Consider the following 7,500-nt stretch of genomic DNA (forward strand, 5'->3'; position numbering starts at 1 on the left):
GCCTAACTCTAACAGCTGTCCTATCACCATAAATCTGAATGCATGTGTAGTATCATTTTGCAGAGTGTGTTTGGCTAGGGCATTTCCCTCATTGTCCCTATGGATAGCATAGAGATGCTCCCTAACTCTCTCCCTCAGCGTCCTGTTTGTCTTACCTACATAAAAACTTTGACACTTCTTACATGAAGCCAGATAAATCACATTCCTAGACCTACAATCTGCATATTCATCAAATTCATATCTAACACCAGTGTCAGGATGTATAAATATATTTAGAATTCATTATATACCCACATTGGTTACAACTGCGGCAGGCATATGTACCCTTTCTCTGGGAGGTAACCTTATTCCTAGGTATCTTATCATAACAAAGCAAACGTTTGAGGGACTTAGTATTCTTATAACTAAAGGCCAGTTTTTCTCCAACCAATACCTTAATATCATCATCCAGTTGCAAGATGTTCCAATGTCTCATAATAATATCGACAATGGAGGTGTTATTATTAGTAAAAGGAATAACAACCCTTCTTCTATCTCCTTTCTTCTCAACGGGTCGCTTATATGTATTGTCATTCCTTTTAATATAGGGTAATCTCATCTGTTCTCATTCCATGACATCTACCAAGTGAAAATCACTACTACGATAACCTCTATCCATAAAGTCACGTTTTATGGATACAACTGCTTCAGAAAAAACTTGATCATCACTAGTTATGTGTGAATAACGTTTTATTTGATTTCTGACAATATTCTTGTGTATATGTGGCGGATGCATGCTACTCCTGTGAAGGATAGCATTCCTCCTACATGGTTTCTTATACACTTCTGTCTCAAAAATGCCATCACATTTACTAAGTGTGACATCTAAAAATCTATTTTATTCTGTGAGACCGTGCTAGTTAGTGTAAGAAATGTGGTAGTTCCATTAATATAGGTAACAAAATCTTCTAAGCTTTCCAGATCACCTCCCCAGATCAGGAAAACATCATCAACAAAACGTTTATAGTATTTAATATATCTAGAGAAACTCATATGTTCCAATATATAGGCACTCTCCCAATATGCTAACACAAGGTTAGCGTAAGAATTGGCACGCGAAGTGCCCATGGCTACACCTTTGGTCTGAAGATAATATTCACCACCAAAAGTAAACACATTATAGCGGAGAATCATTTCCAATAGCATCGTAATTCTCATAATCTGACTGTTGTTCAACCTATTACTTATCAAATGCAACCTCAAAAAATCTAACCCTACATCATTGCATATGCAAGTAAATAGGGATACAACATCCAGTGTCACCATATAGTATAATTCTCCTATACTATTACCAACATTAAAGGGTGCTAAGGTCTCCAAAAACTGTTTGGTATCATGTAGTATAGATTCTGTAGAGTCTACTATAGATCTCAGATTCTTCTCTAAATAAATTTACATAGTTTCTGTTAACCAGCCTCTACCCGACACTATCGGTCTAAGGGGAGGATTGACCATGGTCTTATGTATTTTAGGAAGGCCTCTAATCGCTGGTATCACAGGTTTCTCAATTAAAAAATACCTATATAAATCATTATCAATAATCCCACACATCAGCATGTCATATAAGTCTGCATGTACTGTTTTGATTAGTCTATCTAACTCAAACTTACTCAATTTTCTGTAAGTTGTCTCATCTGAGAGCATCTCTAGCATAGTACTATTATAATAGCTGGTATCTAGTAGTAGCGTAGCTCCCCCCTTGTCAGCTGGTCTAATTACTACATCAGTACTTTTCTGTAAATTCTGTAGAGCTAACTTTTCATCTCTAGTAACATTATAAAAGTCTGGTTTAGCTCTATTACCCTCAAAAAGTTTCAAAAAATCATTACTAAAAGCTTTTTCAAAACTATCAAGCAAAGGATGTAGAACCGGAGTATATGTTGACGTTTTTTTAAAAACCCTGGTGTCTGCATTGATCATATCATTATTACCAAACTGCAAACCAAGTGCAACATTTCTGGTAAAACATTTAATGTCTACTATTAAGTTACTTACATCGACTCCTTGTGAGGAAATAAAAGACAGACCTTTGTTAAGTATCTTCCTCTCACTGTCCGACAGCGTATAATTAGACAAATTAACAATTAAGTCCTTGTCACTGGTTTCAGAGCTTTCTTCTGAAACTCGAGCTGCCCTCCAGATATTTTCCTCTTCTTGGTTCCTTGTTGTGGACTCCAATTCTGCCTTAGATCCGGATGAAAAGGGAGTGGAAAGCGAAGAGATGTGGTGTCATTATCTACAAAAAGTGAGCAGGGACCTGCTATCGCTGTAGTTTTCTTGCGTACCACTTGTTCTGAAGCAACGATGGGATTCTCATCACCAGTCAAAGAGGAGTGCACATCGGAGCATGGTTCCATATTCAACGCATCAGCCAGAAGTGAAGACGTCAGTGCAGAAGTGGTAGGAGCAGAAAGGTCCTTGCACACAGCAGAAGGTGTAGGAATACTGGCGCGTGTAGCAGCATAAGGTGCCCTGGTGGATTCCCTCGGCCAGGAGAAAACATTCCCCCTGGAGAAATCCAAACAGTCTCTCTCTAACTTCTTCTTCGCTAGTAGAAATTTATTATCTAGTGCTTGCATTGTAGTGGCTATATCTGCGTAGAAGTCTACCCTTTGCAGTTCAGTGAGGACAGCAGTCAATATCTTCTCTAACGCAAGAGCCTCATGCTGAAGCTCACTCTCTATAGCAGTTTACTGTTCAATTAATAACTTCATATATGCATAACTGGTATCCAGATTCAATTGTTGTCATTTAGACAGCAGTTCAGGATATGTGGATCCAAAAGTAGGCATTTACAATATTTGAAGACCTCTAGGAATAACCTTAAACTTAATACATGCCTCCATATGTCTTTTTTGCCATTGAGCATTTTTAATTCTGCTCAACACATCCTCCAGTTTTCTCATTAACTGCAGAGTATCCACATGCCAGTCAGTATCCTTATGTATAAGAGCTGCTTTAGCTAACTCGGCATAAGACAATTTTAACAAAGGATTCATACCCACTGAGAGCATATTATTAAGACCCAATGGCCTGGGTTCAGAAAATCCATTAGATGCATTGCTGGTTCCTTCTGTCATGTCCCTGAGATGAACAAAATAGCAATAACTCACAAGTGAAGAACAAGTACAGGGTAAGGTATCACCTCACAAAAAGCAAGAAACAGTCCAAAAAAAGAGAGAGGTAGATACGCCACAACTATCGAAGCAAACCAGACAAACGAACGTAGAAAATAAAATCCTTTTATTCGAATAAGTAAGCGCTTTCACATCACTTAGAATGCTTCATCAGACTTTAACAGAATAAAGAAAATTCAAATCAGTTAAATATATGTAATACACCAATAAAACATCATTTTCATGTCACATGTCTTTCAGATGAAATTACACCACTTCCATTAAAAAGACAAGAGGGTCAAAAAGACATATTAATTATTATTAGGAATACACATAAAAACACTTATAAAACATATAAATATATTAATGTTTAAATGGCCTATCTAATAAAAATGGTTTCAATGATAACTTATCATTGAGGCCATGACCTTTATCAGCTGCTAGCTTGATTATCCACCTAGCCTCAGTTTTTTCTGTATTGTTACCAATATTGCCTAACCTCTCTGTCTCTAACAGCTGTCCTATCACCATAAATCCGAATGCATGTGTAGTATCATTTTGCAGAGTGTGTTTGGCTAGGGCGTACTGTTCCTTCAGAATGGAAAGAGAGCCATCTCATTAAGCTTCCCAAGAAAGGGGACCTTAGCAAATGCGACAACTACAGAGGCATCAATCTTCTATCAGTTCCAGGAAAAGTTTTCAACCGTATCCTTTTGAAAAGGATAAAGGACACCACTGACAAAAAGCTGAGAGAAGAGCAGGCAGGCTTCCGCAAAAATAGATCGTGTACTGATCAAATTGCAAAGCTCAGAATAATTGTGGAACAGTCAGTTGAATGGAACTCACCATTGTATATCAACTTTGTTGACTTTGAAAAGGCGTTTGATAGCGTGGACAGAGAGACACTGTGGAGCCTTCTGAAGCACTATGGTATACCAACGAAAATAGTAAATTTGATAAAGAACTCATACAATGGTCTATCATGCAGGGTTATACATGGAGGGCAGCTCTCTGAAAGCTTTCAAGTAACAACTGGGGTCAGGCAAGGATGCTTACTGTCACCATTCCTCTTCCTGTTAGTTATCGATTGGATTATGAAGAAATCTACTGCAGGACAGAAAAATGGGATCCAATGGACCCTATGGAGTCAGCTGGAAGATCTGGACTATGCTGATGACCTCGCCCTCATCTCTCACAGCCAGCAGCAAATGCAAAACAAGACAAATTTGGTGGCAGTTACAGCACTAGAGGTGGGTCTTAACATTAACAATCTGAAGACAAACATCCTTAAATTAAACTCCACAAATACTAACCCTATCACTCTGCAGGGGAAGCCACTGGAGGAAGTGCAGTCCTTTACCTACCTTGGCAGCATAATTGACAAGCAGGGCGGATCAGAAGCTGATGTCAGGGCAAGGATAGGAAAAGCAAGAGCAGCCTTCATACAGTTAAATAGGGTCTGGAAAACAAGAGAACTATCCTTGATCAACAAGATAAGGCTGTTTAACTCTAACGTGAAGTCAGTACTGCTGTATGGGGCAGAGACCTGGGGGTTAAACAAGACCACCACTAAAAAACTTCAGACATTAACAAATAGCTGTCTCAGGAAGATTCTACGGATTCGATGGGCAGACACTATTAGCAACGCCACCCTTTTGAAAGGACCAACCAACTTTCGATTGGGGAAGAAGTTAAGAGGAGGAGGTGGAGATGGATTGGGCATACTCTTCAAACCAGCAAACAACATTACAAGACAGGCGTTAGCTGGAATCCTCAGGGGAAGAGAGGAAGAGGCCGCCCACGAAACACCTGGAGGCGAGACTTTGAGGCAGATGCTAAGCTTAGAGGCTACACATGGAACCAAATAGAACAGCTGGCCCAGGACAAGATTCGGTGGAGAGCTGTAGTTGGTGGCCCATACCCTGTCAAGGGTGACGGGCATAAGTAAAGTAAGTAAGTAAGTACCGAGACGTGTAGAGAGGGAAATGTGTGGAGGTGTGGTATGGCAGGGTTAGCAACAGGGGAATGGATGGATGCTGTGTACATGGAGCTTGGGGGCCAGGGGAAGGGAACATGGGTATGTCATTATTGTAGGCATATGCAAACGAAGCAGAACAGCAATAGTGTAGTGGCCAGAGCATCTGCCTAATGTGCACGCATTCCTGGGTTGAGTCCCACTGCAGCACATCCTATTTTCCATGTGAATTCCATATGTTAACATCATTGTGCTATATAACCTATTAAATAACATTTATATTTGCACATGAGTACTGCCTGAAATGCACATGTGAAGTGTCATAATGATTAAGGCACTAGTAAGCATATGTAAGTGCATAGCAGCAGTAGTACGCAATGGATAAGCAGGTGTAAGTGTGTGTACATGTATTTGCGTGGGGGTAAGCATCGCCTACATAGATTGAGCTAAGTAGATGCTAGCTGAGTGTAAGGAAATGCAACCAGAGGTTAGCATTGCATAGCTCTGCGCAAACCCGCGCACACCTGCATACAACCGCTCAAATGTCCCTAATCACTCTGTATCCGACAGCTGATGTTCTTCCCTGAAACAAAATATACAGCCTCTGCAAGAGCCACACCCAAGACCCTGAACATCATACACTATGTGATTAACCAGTAAACCATAGCAGATGTACATAACCACTCATTTCACATAATTATCATCCAGCACAATCAGTCAACAGCACAGAAAATGTAGTAATAACACACCGTACAACCTCTTAATGCATGTATCCTGGACATAGTGCACCTTAATGTGGGTACATATAGGGATAGATCTCATATCTTGCTCTAATACACTTAAAACATTGCAAGTTACACAGTTATATGTAGCAGAACACATATATTGAAGGAGATAATACGTCTGAAACACGAACATGTTGGCACGAATGACTGACCTCAGTCCTAAGGTCATCCATGTCAATTGCCAAGAGAATGAGGTATAAGCCAGATATATAGGCTGAACATGCATGGACATATGGGCAGATATACATCTGTAAATGCAGACAGATAGACAGCTATAGGTGTGTATATATATATATATATATATATATATATATATGTGTGTGTGTGTGTGTGTGTGTGTGTGTGTGTGTACGTATGACTCACAAATAATCATATAACAGCAATCATACATAGACAGATTAATATGTTCAGTGTATATATATATATATATATATATATATATATATATATATATATATATATATATATATATATATATATATGAGCATACATACACACATATATATATGAATATGTATACATAGCTAGAGCTATATCAATGTCCAGTTTTCACATATATACTTATGCATATATATATATATATATATATATATATATATATATATATATATATATATATATATATATATATATATATATATATACACAGATAGATATGTGTATATGATTTCCACATGGGAACAGACTCCTGGCCCACTCCATACTACATAACAGACCATGAGCACAGTTAATGGGGGTGGGGGCACAAATGAGGGACACCTGGTAATTACTGCTATGTAACCCCACCCCAGCCCTAATGGATATGCTGTGCAATCCAATATCCTGCACATGCAGTATTTGATGGCAGGACCCACCACAACACAGCTACAATGCTCCAACGGTAATCCAAGTCACCTGTACATGTCAGGGCAATATCTTTAACATATCATACAGATAGGCCATTGTACCACAGGGAATGTATTATGTTGAAGGGGTACATATTACAATGGTACAGATATGCACCCACATCCATACATTGACAATTATGTGCAGGTATATATATGAATCGATATATATATATATATATATATATATATATATATATATATATATATATATATATATATATATATATATATATATATGGGATATATGGGTACATACACATATACACAGACAAAGGGTATTAGTAGCCATAGAACTGCAGTGGTGGTGCTGTGGTAGCATTGTCGCTTCACAGTAAGATGTTGTCCTGTTTGATTCTCAGCTAGAGCATCTTCTGTGTGGAGATATGCGTGAACGGGTGTACCTTCGTTGAAGGTTGTGCATCAGGGCTGGCAACTCGGCACGTAAAAATCTATTGCCAATCATTAACGGACCAGAGTTCCGCTGTGGCGACCCCTAACCGGGAAAAGCTAAAAGACACAGCAACAACATATGTAGAGGTAGTGTGGACGTACTGGGTGCAATGTATATCCCCAGCCACAAGCCCTGTAACTGGTACCTGTGACATGTGTGGTGTGGCAACCAGCCTCACAAAGGGGATACATACATTGCACATATACCTACTCACAATTCAAAGGACATGACACAACACACAGGTATG

This window comes from Protopterus annectens, chromosome 1.part1 (assembly GCF_019279795.1).
Source record: "Protopterus annectens isolate FY-2018-M chromosome 1.part1, PAN1.0, whole genome shotgun sequence".
NCBI classification, from domain to species: domain Eukaryota; kingdom Metazoa; phylum Chordata; order Ceratodontiformes; family Protopteridae; genus Protopterus; species Protopterus annectens.